The sequence below is a fragment of the Heptranchias perlo genome, unplaced genomic scaffold, assembly GCF_035084215.1.
Source record: "Heptranchias perlo isolate sHepPer1 unplaced genomic scaffold, sHepPer1.hap1 HAP1_SCAFFOLD_735, whole genome shotgun sequence".
Taxonomy (NCBI): Eukaryota; Metazoa; Chordata; class Chondrichthyes; order Hexanchiformes; family Hexanchidae; genus Heptranchias; species Heptranchias perlo.
The window spans coordinates 10,001-26,885 of NW_027139767.1; the positions used below are offsets into that span (position 1 = coordinate 10,001).

Sequence of the window (16,885 nt, forward strand, 5' to 3'; positions counted from 1 at the left end):
ACTGTCCTTTCCCCCTCTGGGACCGGGTCTCACAGTGTGTTAGATACACTGTCCTTTCCCCCTCTGGGACCGGGTCTCACAGTGTGTTAGACACACTGTCCTTTCCCCCTCTGGGACCGGGTCTCACAGTGTGTTAGATACACTGTCCTTTCCCCCTCTGGGACCGGGTCTCACAGTGCGTTAGATACACTGTCCTTTCCCCCTCTGGGACCGGGTCTCACAGTGTGTTAGATACACTGTCCTTTCCCCCTCTGGGACCGGGTCTCACAGTGTATAAGATACACTGTCCTTTCCCCCTCTGGGATCGGGTCTCACAGTGTATTAGATACACTGTCCTTTCCCCCTCTGGGACCGGGTCTCACAGTGTGTTAGATACACTGTCCTTTCCCCCTCTGGGACCGGGTCTCACAGTGTGTTAGATACACTGTCCTTTCCCCCTTTGGGACCGGGTCTCACAGTGTGTTAGATACACTGTCCTTTCCCCCTCTGGGACCGGGTCTCACAGTGTGTTAGATACACTGTCCTTTCCCCCTCTGGGACCGGGTCTCACAGTGTATTAGATACACTGTCCTTTCCCCCTCTGGGACCGGGTCTCACAGTTTGTTAGATACACTGTCCTTTCCCCCTCTGGGACCGGGTCTCACAGTGTGTTAGACACACTGTCCTTTCCCCCTCTGGGACCGGGTCTCACAGTGTGTTAGATACACTGTCCTTTCCCCCTCTGGGACCGTGTCTCACAGTGTGTGAGACACACTGTCCTTTCCCCCTCTGGGACCGGGTCTCACAGTGTATTAGATACACTGTCCTTTCCCCCTCTGGGACCGGGTCTCACAGTGTGTTAGATACACTGTCCTTTCCCCCTCTGGGACCGGGTCTCACAGTGTATTAGATACACTGTCCTTTCCCCCTCTGGGACCGGGTCTCACAGTGTATTAGATACACTGTCCTTTCCCCCTCTCGGACCGGGTGTCACAGTGTATTAGATACACTGTCCTTTCCCCCTCTGGGACCGGGTCTCACAGTGTGTTGGACTCACTGTCCTTTCCCCCTCTGGGACCGGGTCTCACAGTGTGTTAGATGCACTGTCCTTTCCCCCTCTCGGACCGGGTGTCACAGTGCATTAGATACACTGTCCTTTCCCCCTCTGGGACCGGGTCTCACAGTGTGTTAAATACACTGTCCTTTCCCCCTCTGGGACCGGGTCTCACAGTGTGTTAGATGCACTGTCCTTTCCCCCTCTGGGACCGGGTGTCACAGTGTATTAGATACATTGTCCTTTCCCCCTCTGGGACCGGGTCTCACAGTGCGTTAGATACACTGTCCTTTCCCCCTCTGGGACCGGGTCTCACAGTGTGTTAGATACACTGTCCTTTCCCCCTCTGGGAATGGGTCTCACAGTGTGTTAGATACACTGTCCTTTCCCCCTCTGGGACCGGGTGTCACAGTGCATTAGATACACTGTCCTTTCCCCCTCTGGGACCGGGTCTCACAGTGTGTTAGATACACTGTCCTTTCCCCCTCTGGGACCGGGTCTCACAGTGCGTTAGATACACTGTCCTTTCCCCCTCTGGGACCGGGTCTCACAGTGTATTAGATGCACTGTCCTTTCTCCCTCTGGGACCGGGTCTCACAGTGCGTTAGATACACTGTCCTTTCCCCCTCTGGGACCGGGTCTCACAGTGTATTAGATACACTGTCCTTTCTCCCTCTGGGACCGGGTCTCACAGTGTGTTAGATACACTGTCCTTTCCCCCTCTGGGACCGGGTCTCACAGTGTGTTAGACACACGGTCCTTTCCCCCTCTGGGACCGGGTCTCACAGTGTATTAGATACACTGTCCTTTCCCCCTCTGGGACCGGGTCTCACAGTGTGTTAGATACACTGTCCTTTCCCCCTCTGGGACCGGGTCTCACAGTGTGTTAGATACACTGTCCTTTCCCCCTCTCGGACCGCGTCTCACAGTGTATTAGATACACTGTCCTTTCCCCCTCTGGGACCGGGTCTCACAGTGTGTTAGATACACTGTCCTTTCCCCTTCTGGGACCGGGTCTCACAGTGTATTAGATACACTGTCCTTTCCCCCTCTGGGACCGGGTCTCACAGTGCGTTAGATACACTGTCCTTTCCCCCTCTGGGACCGGGTCTCACAGTGCATTAGATGCACTGTCCTTTCCCCCTCTGGGACCGGGTCTCACAGTGTATTAGATGCACTGTCCTTTCTCCCTCTGGGACCGGGTCTCACAGTGTGTTAGATACACTGTCCTTTCCCCCTCTGGGACCGGGTCTCACAGTGTGTTAGATACACTGTCCTTTCCCCCTCTGGGACCGGGTCTCACAGTGTATTAGATACACTGTCCTTTCCCCCTCTGGGACCGGGTCTCACAGTGTATTAGATACACTGTCCTTTCCCCCTCTGAGATTTCCTTTAATTCCTTGACACAATCCTTTATTCTACGATCTGTTTTTGTGTCATCGAATCCATTTCCAAATGTCTTTCTGTGTTCCCAACCTGTTAGTGTGACATTAGTCAGTGTTATTTGTAGGACAGACTCCACCCATTTACAGGAAAGTGATTAATGACCATGATTACAAAGCTGGAAGGAGTTTAGTTCAAAGTCCCACTGCCTTTGTTCACCAGTCTCACTGTTTCTAATTCCCACTATCAGACCTTTCTCTGACTCCTCCCTTTCTCCACTTATCCTGCACCCACTGACTGCACTAATCTGATGGGGTGTTCATTATCTGCTGTATTTTATACAGAACCTGACTTTCAGCAACTTTCTCCAGCAGTGTTTCCATTCTGTGTTACGTTATCTTGTGACCTTTGATCCATCTGTGTGTAAAACGACCAACCCATGTGTATTTTATATGGAGGAAAGTTCCCTCTAAACTGTCCAATCAAACACTCCCAGGGCAGGTACAGGGTTAGATACAGAGTAAAGCTCCCTCTACACTGTCCCATCAAACACTCCCAGGGCAGGTACAGGGTCAGATACAGAGTAAAGCTCCCTCTACACTGTCCCATCAAACACTCCCAGGGCAGGTACAGGGTTAGATACAGAGTAAAGCTCCCTCTACACTGTCCCATCAAACACTCCCAGTGCAGGTACAGGGTTAGATACAGAGTAAAGCTCCCTCTACACTGTCCCATCAAACACTCCCAGGGCAGGTACAGGGTTAGATACAGAGTAAAGCTCCCTCTACACTGTCCCATCAAACACTCCCAGGGCAGGTACAGGGTTAGATACAGAGTAAAGCTCCCTCTACACTGTCCCATCAAACACTCCCAGGGCAGGTTTAGGGTTGGATACAGAGTAAAGCTCCCTCGACACTGTCCCGTCAAACACTCCAAGGGCAGGTACATGGTTAGATACAGAGTAAAGCTCCCTCTACACTGTCCCATCAAACACACCCAGGGCAGGTACAGGGTTAGATACAGAGTAAAGCTCCCTCTACACAGTCCCATCAAACACTCCCAGGGCATGTACAACACATGTTTTTTTTTAATTCGTTCATGGGATGTGGGCGTCGCTGGCGAGGCCGGCATTTATTGCCCATCCCTAATTGCTCTTGAGAAGGTGGTGGTGAGCCGCCTTCTTGAACCGCTGCAGTCCGTGTGGTGAAGGTTCTCCCACAGTGCTGTTAGGAAGGGAGTTCCAGGATTTTGACCCAGCGACGATGAAGGAACGGCGATATATTTCCAAGTCAGGATGGTGTGTGACTTGGAGGGGAACGTGCAGGTGGTGTTGTTCCCATGCGCCTGCTGCTCTTGTCCTTCTAGGTGGTAGAGGTCATGGGTTTGGGAGGTGCTGTCGAAGAAGCCTTGGTGAGTTGCTGCAGTGCATCCTGTGGATGGTCCACACTGCAGCCACTGTGCGCCGATGGTGAAGGGAGTGAATGTTTAGGGTGGTGGATGGGGTGCCAATCAAGCGGGCTGCTTTATCTTGGATGGTGTCGAGCTTCTTGAGTGTTGTTGGAGCTGCACTCATCCAAGCAAGTGGAGAGTATTCCATCACACTCCTGACTTGTGCCTTGTAGATGGTGGAAAGGCTTTGGGGAGTCAGGAGGTGAGTCACTCGCCGCAGAATACCCAGCCTCTGACCTGCTCTCGTAGCCACAGCATTTATATGGCTGGTCCAGTTAAGTTTCTGGTCAATGGTGACCCCCAGGATGTTGATGGTGGGGGATTCGGCGATGGTAATGCCGTTGAATGTCAAGGGGAGGTGGTTGGAATCTCTCCTGTTGGAGATGGTCATTTCCTGGCATTTATCTGGCGCGAATGTTACTTGCCACTTCTGAGCCCAAGCCTGGATGTTGTCCAGGTCTTGCTGCATGCGGGCTCGGACTGCTTCATTATTTGAGGGGTTGCGAATGGAACTGAACACTGTGCAATCATCAGCGAACATCCCCATTTCTGACCTTATGATGGAGGGAAGGTCATTGATGAAGCAGCTGAAGATGGTTGGGCCTTGGACACTGCCCTGAGGAACTCCTGCAGCAATGCCCTGAGGCTGAGATGATTGGCCTCCAACAGCCACTACCATCTTCCTTTGTGCTCGGTATGACTCCAGCCACTGGAGAGTTTTCCCCCTGACTCCCATTGACTTCAATTTTCCTCGGGCTCCTTGGTGCCACACTCGGTCAAATGCTGCCTTGATGTCAAGGGCAGTCACTCTCACCTCACCTCTGGAATTCAGCTCTTTTGTCCATGTTTGGACCAAGGCTGTAATGAGGTCTGGAGCCGAGTGGTCCTGGCGGAACCCAAACTGAGCATCGGTGAGCAGGTTATTGGTGAGTAAGTGCCGCTTGATAGCACTGTCGACGACACCTTCCATCACTTTGCTGATGATTGAGAGTTGACTGATGGGGCGGTAATTGGCCGGATTGGATTTGTCCTGCTTTTTATGGACAGGACACACCTGGGCAATTTTCCACATTGTCGGGTAGATGCCAGTGTTGCAGCTGTACTGGAACAGCTTGGCTAGAGGGGCAGCTAGTTCTGGAGCACAAGTCTTCAGCACTACAGCTGGGATGTTGTCGGGGCCCATAGCCTTTGCTGTATCCAGTGCACTCAGCCGTTTCTTGATATCACGTGGAGTGAATCGAATTGGCTGAAGACTGGCTTCTGTGATGGTGGGGATTTCGGGAGGAGGCCGAGATGGATCATCCACTCGGCACTTCTGGCTGAAGATGGTTGCAAACGCTTCAGCCTTGTCTTTTGCACTCACGTGCTGGACTCCGCCATCATTGAGGATGGGGATGTTTGCAGAGCCTCCTCCTCCCGTTAGTTGTTTAATTGTCCACCACCATTCACGACTGGATGTGGCAGGACTGCAGAGCTTTGATCTGATCCGTTGGTTGTGGAATCGCTTAGCTCTGTCTATAGCATGTTGCTTCCGCTGTTTAGCATGCATGTAGTCCTGAGTTGTAGCTTCACCAGGTTGGCACCTCATTTTTAGGTATGCCTGGTGCTGCTCCTGGCATGCACTTCTACACTCCTCATTGAACCAGGGTTGATCCCCTGGCTTGTTGGTAATGGTAGAGTGAGGAATATGCCGGGCCATGAGGTTACAGATTGTGCTGGAATACAATTCTGCTGCTGCTGATGGCCCACAGCGCCTCATGGATGCCCAGTTTTGAGCTGCCAGATCTGTTCTGAATCTATCCCATTTAGCACGGTGGCAGTGCCACACAACACGTTGGATGGTGTCCTCAGTGTGAAGACGGGACTTCGTCTCCACGAGGACTGTGCGGTGGTCACTCCGACCAATACTGTCATGGACAGATGCATTTGCGACAGGTAGATTGGTGAGGACGAGGTCAAGTAAGTTTTTCCCTCGTGTTGGTTCACTCACCATCTGTCGCAGGCCCAGTCTGGCAGCTATGTCCTTCAGGACTCGGCCAGCTCGGTCAGTAGTGGTGCTACCGAGCCACTCTTGGTGATGGACATTGAAGTCCCCCACCCAGAGTACATTCTGTGCCCTTGCTACTCTCAGTGCTTCCTCCAAGTGGTGCTCAACATGGAGGAGGACTGATTCATCAGCTGAGGGAGGACGGTAGGTGGTAGTCACCAGGAGCTTTCCTTGCCCATGTTTGACCTGATGCCATGAGATTTCATGGGGTCCAGCGTCAATGTTGAGGACTCCCAGGGCCACTCCCTCCTGACTGTATATCACTGTACCACCACCTCTGGTGGGTCTGTCCTGCCGGTGGGACAGGACATACCCAGGGATGGTGATGGAAGAGCCTGGGACGTTGGCTGAAAGGTATGATTCTGTGAGTATGGCTATGTCAGGCTATTGCTTGACTAGTCTGTGGGACAGCTCTCCCAATTTTGGCACAAGTCCCCAGATGTTCGTAAGGAGGACCTTGCAGGGTCGACTGGGCTTGGTTTGCCTTTGTTGTGTCCGGTGCCTAGTGGTCCGATGCCGGGTGGTCCGTCCGGTTTTATTCTTATTATGACTTTTCGTAGCGAGATTTTACAACTGAGTGGTTTGCTGGGCCATTTCAGAGGGCAATTAAGAATCAACCACATTGCTGTGGGTCTGGAGTCACAAAAAGGCCAGACCGGGTAAGGACGTCAGGTGTCTCTCAGTCCGCTCTCTCAGGGAGATATCTGTCCACTGACTGGTGTCTTTCAGTCCCCTCTCTCAGGGAGATATCTGTACACTGACGGGTGTCTCTCAGTCCGCTCTCTCAGGGAGATATCTGTACACTGACTGGTGTCTTTCAGTCCCCTCTCTCTCAGGGAGATATCTGTACACTGACTGGTGTCTCTCAGTCCCCTCTCTCTCAGGGAGATATCTGTACACTGACTGGTGTCACTCAGTCCCCTCTCTCAGGGAGATATCTGTACACTGACTGGTGTCTCTCAGTCCCCTCTCTCTCAGGGAGATATCTGTACACTGACTGGTGTCTCTCAGTCCCTCTCTCTCAGGGAGATATCTGTACACTGACTGGTGTCACTCAGTCCCCTCTCTCAGGGAGATATCTGTACACTGACTGGTGTCTCTCAGTCCCCTCTCTCTCAGGGAGATATCTGTACACTGACTGGTGTCTCTCAGTCCCCTCTCTCAGGGAGATATCTGTACACTGACTGGTGTCTCTCAGTCCCCTCTCTCTCAGGGAGATATCTGTACACTGACTGGTGTCTCTCAGTCCCTCTCTCTCAGGGAGATATCTGTACACTGACTGGTGTCACTCAGTCCCCTCTCTCAGGGAGATATCTGTACACTGACTGGTGTCTCTCAGTCTCTCTCTCTCAGGGAGATATCTGTGCACTGACTGGTGTCTCTCAGTCCCCTCTCTCTCAGGGAGATATCTGTACACTGACTGGTGTCTCTCAGTCCCCTCTCCCTTGTGGTGATATCTGTACATTGACTGGTGTCTCAGTTAGATGTTTAATGTTCTGCTTTGTCAGTGAGTGTTTTAGGACCCTGGAGTTTTCGTCCACCTGCAGGGAGTGGCTCCTCATGCACGTAAACAGAACGAACACGGAAGGTGAGAGATAAGAGGCATCATGAACTTTGCTCGGGACTGTCGACGAGGAAAGGAGAGGGAGCACAAGGGTGAGTAAACGGGTATTGTTCCCTCTCGGGGTGGGTAAAGGGGCAGAGGACACTCTCGGGGTGGGTAAAGGGGGCACTGGTCCCTCTCGGGGTGGGTAAAGGGGGCACTGGTCCCTATAGGGGTGGATAAAGGGGGCACTGGTCCCTATAGGTGTGGGTAAAGGGGCACTGGTCCCTATAGGGGTGGGTAAAGGGGGCACTGGTCCCTATAGGGGTGGGTAAAGGGGCACTGGTCCCTATAGGGGTGGGTAAAGGGGGCACTGGTCCCTATAGGGGTGGGTAAAGGGGAACTGGTCCCTATAGGGGTGGGTAAAGGGGAACTGTCCCTATAGGGGTGGGTAAAGGGGCACTGGTCCCTATAGGGGTGGGGAAAGGGGCACTGGTCCCTATAGGGGTGGGTAAAGGGGGCACTGGTCCCTATAGGGGTGGGTAAAGGGGGCACTGGTCCCTATAGGGGTGGGTAAAGGGGGCACTGGTCCCTATAGGGGTGGGTAAAGGGGGCACTGGTCCCTATAGGGGTGGGTAAAGGGGGCACTGGTCCCTATAGGGGTGGGTAAAGGGGGCACTGGTCCCTATAGGGGTGGGTAAAGGGGGCACTGGTCCCTATAGGGGTGGGTAAAGGGGCACTGGTCCCTATAGGGGTGGGGAAAGGGGCACTGGTCCCTATAGGGGTGGGTAAAGGGGGCACTGGTCCCTATAGGGGTGGGTAAAGGGGGCACTGGTCCCTATAGGGGTGGGTAAAGGGGGCACTGGTCCCTATAGGGGTGGGTAAAGGGGGCACTGGTCCCTATAGGGGTGGGTAAAGGGGGCACTGGTCCCTATAGGGGTGGGTAAAGGGGGCACTGGTCCATATAGGGGTGTGTAAAGGGGAACTGGTCCCTATAGGGGTGGGTAAAGGGGCACTGGTCCCTATAGGGGTGGGTAAAGGGGCATTGGTCCCTATAGGGGTGGGTAAAGGGGAACTGGTCCCTATAGGGGTGGGTAAAGGGGCACTGGTCCCTATAGGGGTGGGTAAAGGGGCATTGGTCCCTATAGGGGTGGGTAAAGGGGGCACTGGTCCCTATAGGGGTGAGTAAAGGGGAACTGGTCCCTATAGGGGTGGGTAAAGGGGGCACTGGTCCCTATAGGGGTGGGGAAAGGGGGCACTGTCCCTATAGGGGTGGGTAAAGGGGGCACTGGTTCCTATAGGGGTTGGGAAATGGGGCACTGTCCCTATAGGAGTGGGTAAAGGGGGCACTGGTCCCTATAGGGGTGGGTAAAGGGGCACTGGTCCCTATAGGGGTGGGTAAAGGGGCATTGGTCCCTATAGGGGTGGGTAAAGGGGGCACTGGTCCCTATAGGGGTGAGTAAAGGGGAACTGGTCCCTATAGGGGTGGGTAAAGGGGGCACTGGTCCCTATAGGGGTGGGGAAAGGGGGCACTGTCCCTATAGGGGTGGGTAAAGGGGGCACTGGTCCCTCTCGGGGTGGGTAAAGGGGCACTGGTCCCTATAGGGGTGGGTAAAGGGGCACTGGTCCCTATAGGGGTGGGTAAAGGGTGCACTGGTCACTATAGGGGTGGGTAAAGGGACACTGGTCCCTATAGGGGTGGGTAAAGGGACACTGGTCCCTATAGGGGTGGGTAAAGGGGGCACTGGTCCCTATAGGGGTGGGTAAAGGGGGCACTGGTCCCTATAGGGGTGGGTAAAGGGGGCACTGGTCCCTATAGGGGTGGGTAAAGGGGCACTGGTCCCTATAGGGGTGGGTAAAGGGGGCACTGGTCCCTATAGGGGTGGGTAAAGGGGGCACTGGTCCCTATAGGGGTGGGTAAAGGGGCACTGGTCCCTATAGGGGTGGGTAAAGGGGGCACTGGTCCCTCTCGGGGTGGGTAAAGGGGGCACTGGTCCCTATAGGGGTGGGTAAAGGGGGCACTGGTCCCTATAGGGGTGGGTAAAGGGGGCACTGGTCCCTATAGGGGTGGGTAAAGGGGGCACTGGTCCCTATAGGGGTGGGTAAAGGGGGCACTGGTCCCTATAGGGGTGGGTAAAGGGGGCACTGGTCCCTATAGGGGTGGGTAAAGGGGGCACTGGTCCCTATAGGGGTGGGTAAAGGGGGCACTGGTCCCTATAGGGGTGGGTAAAGGGGCACTGGTCCCTATAGGGGTGGGTAAAGGGGGCACTGGTCCCTATAGGGGTGGGTAAAGGGGGTACTGGTCCCTATAGGGGTGTGTAAAGGAGGCACTGGTCCCTATAGGGGTGGGTAAAGGGGGCACTGGTCCCTATAGGGGTGGGTAAAGGGGGCACTGGTCCCTATAGGGGTGGGTAAAGGGGGCACTTGTCCCTATAGGGGTGGGTAAAGGGGACACTGGTCCCTATAGGGGTGGGTAAAGGGGCACTGGTCCCTATAGGGGTGGGTAAAGGGGGCACTGGTCCCTATAGGGGTGGGTAAAGGGGCACTGGTCCCTATAGGGGTGGGTAAAGGGGGCACTGGTCCCTATAGGGGTGGGTAAAGGGGAACTGGTCCCTATAGGGGTGGGTAAAGGTGAACTGGTCCCTCTCGGGGTGGGTAAAGGGGGCACTGGTCCCTCTCGGGGTGGGTAAAGGGGGAACTGGTCCCTATATGGGTGGGTAAAGTGGGCACTGTCCCTATAGGGGTGGGTAAAGGGGGCACTGGTCCCTATAGGGGTGGGTAAAGCGGGCACTGGTCCCTATAGGGGTGGGTAAAGGGGGCACTGGTCCCTATAGGGGTGGGTAAAGGGGGCACTGGTCCCTATAGGGGTGGGTAAAGGGGGCACTGGTCCCTATAGGTGTGGGTAAAGGGGGCACTGGTCCCTATAGGGGTGGGTAAAGGGGGCACTGGTCCCTATACGGGTGGGTAAAGGGGGCAATGGTCCCTATAGGGGTGGGTAAAGTGGGCACTGTCCCTATAGGGGTGGGTAAAGGGGGCACTGGTCCCTATAGGGGTGGGTAAAGGGGGCACTGTCCCTATAGGGGTGGGTAAAGGGGGCACTGGTCCCTATAGGGGTGAGTAAAGGGGGCACTGGTCTCTATAGGGGTGGGTAAAGGGACACTGGTCCCTATAGGGGTGGGTAAAGGGGGCACTGGCCCCTATAGGGGTGGGTAAAGGGGGCACTGGTCCCTATAGGGGTGGGTAAAGGGGGCACTGGTCTCTATAGGGGTGGGTAAAGGGGGCACTGGTCCCTATAGGGGTGGGTAAAGGGGTTTCAGACTTGCCCTGATCATTGGCCTGTAGACGTATAAAGACAAGTATTTGGACTGAGATTGCAGTGAGCGCTGTATGTATCTTGTGAGTATTTGTTGGGACAGTGCAGAGGGAGCTTTACTCTATCTAACCCTGTACCTACCCTGTACCTGCCCTGGGAGTGTTTGATGGGACAGTGTAGAGGGAGCTTTACTCTGTATCTAACCCTGTACCTGCCCTGGGAGTGTTTGATGGGACAGTGTAGAGGGAGCTTTACTCTGTATCTAACCCTGTACCTGCCCTGGGAGTGTTTGATGGGACAGTGTAGAGGGAGCTTTACTCTGTATCTAACCCTGTACCTGCCCTGGGAGTGTTTGATGGGACAGTGTAGAGGGAGCTTTACTCTGTATCTAACCCTGTACCTGCCCTGGGAGTGTTTGATGGGACAGTGTAGAGGGAGCTTTACTCTGTATCTAACCCTGTACCTGCCCTGGGAGTGTTTGATGGGACAGTGTAGAGGGAGCTTTACTCTGTATCTAACCCTGTACCTGCCCTGGGAGTGTTTGATGGGACAGTGTAGAGGGAGCTTTACTCTGTATCTAACTCTGTACCTGCCCTGGGAGTGTTTGACGGGACAGTGTCGAGGGAGCTTTACTCTGGATCTAACTCTGTACCTGCCCTGGGAGTGTTTGATGGGACTGTGTAGAGGGAGCTTTACTCTGTATCTAACTCTGTACCTGCCCTGGGAGTGTTTGATGGGACAGTGTAGAGGGAGCTTTACTCTGTATCTAACTCTGTACCTGCCCTGGGAGTGTTTGATGGGACAGTGTAGAGGGAGCTTTACTCTGTATCTAACCCTGTACCTGCCCTGGGAGTGTTTGATGGGACAGTGTAGAGGGAGCTTTACTCTGTATCTAACCCTGTACCTGCCCTGGGAGTGTTTGATGGGACAGTGTAGAGGGAGCTTTACTCTGTATCTAACCCTGTACCTGCCCTGGGAGTGTTTGATGGGACAGTGTCGAGGGAGCTTTTCTCTGTAGGGGAAGGTTCAGTTCAGGGTCATTTTAATTTTGCCATACTGAAAAGGGACAAGTTTGGGCTGTGGGTAAAAACAAGCAGGGTGTGTCAGGAAGGGACAGAGTGTTTATTGAAGGTCATTGGACATTGGTGAATAAGGTCAAATCAGGGAAAAATAGGAAAAAGTTCATGTTCGAGGTGTGGTCTCTGAATGTACAAAGAATTCCAAACAAGATGGATGAATTAATGGCACTAATAGAAATAAATGGGTTTGTTCTAGTCGCCAGTACTGAGAGCTGGCCCCGATATTAGAGTGGAGACCAGATGGCAGCGGAGTGGGAGGGGGCGGTGAATGGCCACGTGGGTAACCTCACCAATAAAAAATGTCCGTTCCCCACTCGATTGCGATTCAATTGATGCCACTTAACGTCGCTTCCGGATTTGCCGTCAGAAAGCTGCTCAGCGGGCGGACTGCACACCCCCATCACAGGCTGTCAGCTGGAGGAGCTCTATTTAAAGGGGCAGTCCTCCAATGGCTTTTGCTGGAGCAAAGACCCACACAGCACAATGGAGCAGCCCAGGGGAAAGGCTGCTCCCAAGTTTACCGATGCCTCACTCCAGGTCCTACTGGATGGGATGAGGAGGAGGAGGGATGTGTTCTACCCAGCGGATGGGAGGAAGGGCCTGTCTCAGCCACCAAGAAGGCCTGGCTCGAGGTGGCAGAGGTCACCAGCAGTAGCAACGTCTCCCGCACCTGGATCCAGTGCAGGGAGCGCTTCAATGACCTAACCAGGTCAGTCAATGTGAGTACACTTACTCATTCTCCTACACTCCGTATTCGACATCACCACCTCCTCCCCACAACTCCTTCTGCACTGCCAACATCAATCTATCACATCACTCCTCACACCCACTCAAAGCTCATCCTCAACTTACCTGCACTTCCTCAGTACTCCCTCACCTCCCCGTTACTCATCCCACCACTACCACTCACCCCAACCCTCATCCAATGTCATGGCTCTGTCTGATACTCACCCTCTCATGTATCTCTTTTACGGTCAGCCTCACCCAAAGCAATGCATTCATCGGTTGGCCACTTCACCATTACTCACTCACGCCTCTCTACTATCTCCCCTTCCAGGAGAAGAGAGTGCAAAATGCACGGGAGAGGGCAAGAACTGGAGGGGGGCCACAGCAGATTGTTGTGCTCACAGACACGGAGCAGGAGGCGCTGGAGCTCAGCCGAACCCTCAAATGCCTGTCTGTCGGGGACACCGAGACTGGCACCCAACAAACGTCTGGTGACACAACTTTAACATTCAGCACACACAATATGAATTGATGTTAACATGCCTTGCCATCTTCAGCACCTCAGTATGCTCATCGCAACATGACACATCTGTGATCAGACTTAATATTGCCTTCCGTTCTCTTACAGGGCCTTCAGCGACTGCTGTGATGGCGGAGGACGATTCCTCAGAGGACCTGCGGCCTCTGAGGGGGCACCGTCACATCTGAGCGAGCCATCCACCAGCGCAGATACTCACACCTCAGTGGGTCCTAGTCCTTAGTTAGTTGGGTTGACACATGGTGAGTTACCACACACATGTGAGCATGAGCAGACAATGGTGGCAGGGGCAGCTGTGGAGAGTCCGTGTCGGTGGGAACACTCTTCTCCAGGCTCTGCTCAAAAAAGGACACAGATGCGGATCACTGGGGGTCATCCTTTCAAAGGAGAACGATCGAGGGGCAGCAGCACATTTGCGAGGTACTGGAACAGGTGCCATGCACACTCTCCACAATAGCGCAGAGGATGGAGGAGTCCAACTCCTGCATGAGTGGAATGGTGGCACAGGTACGGGAGGGAATCTCTGAGATAGTGTCACAGGTACGTGAGCAACTCTCTGAGATACTGCCACAGGTAAGTGCAGGAATGTCTGCGATAGAGGGAAGGCTAGCCTCCATTGAGCTTCAAGCTCTGCTCACAAATGAGTCCATTCAGGCCCTGACAACGGCTGTTCGGACTCAGGGTGAGCAACATTCTGCCGCCTTAAACAGGCAGGCAGAAACTTTACAACTGGGCTCCCAAGGCATCATACATGTCCTCCAAACTGTCGTCCAGCAGGGTGGTAGGAGTGATGTGGGCCTGGCCCAGGAGAGAAATGATGGCAGAAGGGGACATGGAAGTGGGGACGCCACTCAAAGTGCCCCCACGTCTCACCCGTTGCCCCCCTCTCAACCAGTACCCGCAATGCTGCCTCCCCTCCAGGTGGCTGAGTCTGTCCCTGCACAGGTGCAAGTGGAGCAGTCTTTGGAGGGACCCTCACGGGCACCGAAACCCAGAGAGCGTAGGCCCAAAGCATCTCATCGGTCAGGGTATGAACATGAGCAACCTGCCACTACCTCTACTGCAGCCACAGGGGATGAACCACATAGAAGTAGTCGGAAGAGAACAGCGAAGGTTTTGTGGGAACAAAGGGGATGTACAAGGGTGTTTGACTGACTGTCATGTTTTTCATTTACATTTAGTTTTTATTAAAGTGACATTACATTTTATGATTGTCACCACTGCTGCCACGTCTTGCCCATTCTTGACGGGCTTTTGTGATCGGGCCCTTTCAGGAGGTTCACCATGATCAGCGACACTTGATGCCACTCATTGAGTCACTTGACAGTGGGTGTGTTTGTAGGTGACTGTTTTGTGCAGGGAGGGGTGGGCGGCCTGGTTTGGGCGCTGCTCTTTCCAGGTGGTGTGACGACTGGACTTTTCACATGTTTCTGATGTTAGGAGAACTGTTCACATATCAGTGACTCCCTGGCCTCACCAGCAGCCAGGTGAGCCGCTGCTCTGCCCATGGGTTCCTCCTCCTCCATATAGGTGGTAGATGTGGATGGGCCCTCCTCAAGCAGCACTCCTCTGTGTTGTTGCCCTCTGTGTTCTTGTGAAGGTGCCAATGGCTCAGCACTGTATTGTGGAGCTGCAGGTGGCGGAGGTGCACGCCGTGCCTGGTGAGGCTGGTGATGTTGCTCATCCTCGAATCTCGTGGTAAATGCAGCCATGGGGCCCCCCCATCCTGATGGTGTGAGTTTGAGGGGGTCTGAAAAGTTGTTAAATATGTGTGAACAGCAGAATTGTGAGTGGAAAGTAAGGCATTTCAGTGAAAACACAAAGATCTCGCAGCCAAAAGTTTGTGTGAAAGAACTGAGTGCCCTGCAGCAAGAACTCACCTTTTCTCCCCATCTGTCAAACAAGCATTTGAATGTCCCACTGGCTGCTGGCTGAAACACGTCTGGCAGAACATGGAGTGTTTCCCACAGCGCGGGAAACAGGCTGAGGATGTTTCAAAATCGGACCCCTGCCTTAACGTGGAGAAAATTAATGTACTTTAAGTACTTTAAATATCTAAATAAATGTCTTAACTATCATCCTGCCAGCTTTAATTGCCGGTGGGACCTCCGCGTTCGGGAGGTGCACCTACACCCAGACACATCAATGGGGAACCTGGAAATCTGCGGGTTGGAGCCGGGTTCTGAACCCGCTCAGGATTTCCCGATTTTCGGAGCCCCTCGCTCCCAACGCAGCCTCTACTTCACTGGAAAATCGAGCCCAAGGTTGGGAACTAAATATTCCAGTGTACTTGGCTTTTAGAAAAGATAGGCAAAATGGAAAAGGAGGGTGTGTGGGGGGTGGCGATAACCCTGATAATAAAGGATGAGATAAGGACAGTAGTGAGAAAGGATCTTGGCTCCGAAGATCAGGATGTAGAATCAGTGTGGATGGAGATAAGAAATAACGAGGGACAGAAAACACTGGTGGGAGTAGTTTATAGGCCCCCTAACAGTCGTTATAGTGTTGGGCAGAGTATCAATCAGGAAATTAGAGGAGCATGTATCAAGGGTAAAGCAATAATCATGGGGGACTTTAATCTTCATATAGACTGGGCAAACCAAATTGGCAAAAGTAGTTTGGAGGATGAGTTCATGAAATGCATTCGAGACAGTTTTCTCGAACAATATGTTGAGGAACCAACTAGGGAACCAGGTTATTTTAGATCTAGTATTGTGTAATGAGACAGGGTTAATTAGTAATCTTATAATAAAGGATCCTCTGGGGAAGAGTGATCATAATATGATAGCATTTCACATTGAGTTTGAGAGTGATGTAGTTAAGTCCGAAATTAAGGTCTTTAATTTAAAGAAGGCCAATTATGTAGGTATGAGGGGCGAGTTGGCTGAGGTAGATTGGGAAATTAGATTAAAAGGTATGATGGTAGATTAACAATGGTGAACATTTAAAGAAATAATTCATAATTCTCAACAAATATACATTCCCTTGAGGAATAAAAACTCCACAGGAAAAGTGATCCCACCGTGGCTAACTAGAGAAGTTAAGGATAGTATTAGTTTAAAAGAAAAGGCTTATCATGCTGCCAAAAAGAGGAGTAAGCCTGAGGATTGGGAGAGTTTCAGAAATCAGCAAAGGATATCCAAGCAATTGATAGAGGGAGAAAATTGAATATGAGAGTAAACTAGCAAGAAATATAAAAACAGATGGTTAGAGCTTCGACAAGTCTGTTAAAAGGAAGAGATCAGTGAAAGTAAACATTGGTCCCTTAGAGGCTGAGACAGAAGAAATTATAATGGGGAATAAGGAAATGGCAGAGAAGTCAAACAAATATATTGTATCTGTCCTCACAGCAGAAGACACGAAAATCATCCCGGAAATAGTGGGGAATCAAGGGTCTAATGAGAGTGAGGAACTTAAAGTAATTCCTATCAGTAGAGAAAAAGTACTGGAGAAACTAATGGGACTAAAAACCGCAAATCCCCTGGACCTGATGGCCTGCATCCTCTGGATTTAAAAGAGGTGGCTGCAGAGATAGTGGACGCATTGGTTGTGATCTTCCTGAATTCCCTCATTTCTGGAACAGTCCCCGTGGATTGGAAGGTGGCAAATGTAACCCCGCCATTCAAGAAAGGAGGGAGAGAGAAAACCGGGAACTACAGGCCAGTTAGCCTGACATCAGTCGTCGGGAAAATGCTGGAATCCATTATTAAGGAAGTTGTAACTGGGCATTTAGAAAATCATAATATGATTAGGCAGAGTCAGCATGGTTTTATG

General features: G+C 52.5%; 1 protein-coding gene across 1 annotated transcript in view; it reads left to right on the forward strand.

Annotated features, from left to right (window-relative positions):
* Positions 1-7,488: 7,488 nt before the first annotated feature.
* The window catches only part of LOC137319110 (interferon-inducible GTPase 5-like), a gene marked incomplete at its 3' end in the record, with an annotated part of 78,274 nt that continues 68,877 nt past the window's right edge, over positions 7,489-16,885 (forward strand). The window contains exon 1 of the mRNA XM_067981473.1: positions 7,489-7,568. The remainder of the gene's footprint in view (positions 7,569-16,885) is intronic.